The sequence below is a fragment of the Nicotiana attenuata genome, chromosome 5, assembly GCF_001879085.1.
Source record: "Nicotiana attenuata strain UT chromosome 5, NIATTr2, whole genome shotgun sequence".
NCBI classification, from domain to species: domain Eukaryota; kingdom Viridiplantae; phylum Streptophyta; class Magnoliopsida; order Solanales; family Solanaceae; genus Nicotiana; species Nicotiana attenuata.
The window spans coordinates 17041899-17043205 of NC_031993.1; positions in this window are offsets into that span (position 1 = coordinate 17041899).

Here is a 1307-nt window from a genome sequence, read left to right on the forward strand (position 1 = left end):
TCTCGAACCTTGCGGTCTGCATAACTCTTTTGCCTAGACTGAGCTGAACGAAGCCTATCCTGAATGATCTTGACCTTGTCCAAGGCCTCCTGAACCAAATCTGTACCCAACAACCGAGCCTCTCCCGGCTCAAACCATCCAACTAGAGACTGACACCGCCTACCATATAAAGCCTCACAAGGAGCCATCTGGATGTTCGACTGGTAGCTGTTGTTGTAGGCAAAATCCGCTAAAGGCAAGAACTGATCCCACGAACCTCCAAAGTCAATAACACAAGCTCGAAGCATATCCTCTAGAATCTGAATAGTCCGCTCGGACTGACCGTCCGTCTGGGGATGAAATGCTGTGCTCAACTCAACCCGTGTGCCCAACTCTCGCTGAACTGCTCTCCAGAAGCGCGAGGTAAACTGCGTACCCCGGTCCGAAATGATAGATACCGGCACACCATGAAGGCGAACAATCTCCCGGATATAAATCTCAGCTAATCTCTCAGAAGAATAGGAGACTGCCACAGGAATGAAATGCGCTGACTTGGTCAGCCTATCAACAATGACCCATATCGCATCGAACTTCTTCCGAGTCGACGGAAGCCCAGTAACAAAATCCATAGTAATTCGCTCCCACTTCCACTCGGGAAGCTCAATCCTCTGAAATAACCCACCAAGCCTCTGATGCTCGTACTTAACCTGCTGACAATTCAAACAACGAGCCACATAAGCTACGATATCGTTCTTCATTCTACGCCACCAATAATGCTGCCGTAAATCCTGATACATCTTCGCGGCGCCCGGATGAATAGAGTACCTGGAACTATGGGCCTCCTCCAAAATCAACTCTCGAAGCCCATCCACATTGGGCACACAAACTCGCCCCTGCAATCTCAAAACTCCATCCGCATCTAAGGTAACCTGCTTGGCACCTCCTCGCTGCACCGTGTCTCTAAGGACACATAAATGAGGATCATCAAACTGCCGATCACGGATACGCTCCAATAATGAATAACGAGCGACCGTGCAAGCTAACACACGACTGGGCTCAGAAACATCCAGTCTCACGAACTGATTGGCCAAAGCCTGCACATCCAAAGCAAGCGGCCTCTGGCTGACCGGAATATAAGCAAGGCTGCCCATACTGGCTGACTTCCTACTCAAAGCGTCGGCCACCACATTGGCCTTCCCCGGATGATAAAGAATGGTGACATCATAATCCTTCAACAACTCCAACCACCTCCTCTACCTCAAATTCAACTCCTTTTGCTTGAACAAGTACTGAAGACTCTTGTGATCAGTGAACACCTCACACGCCAC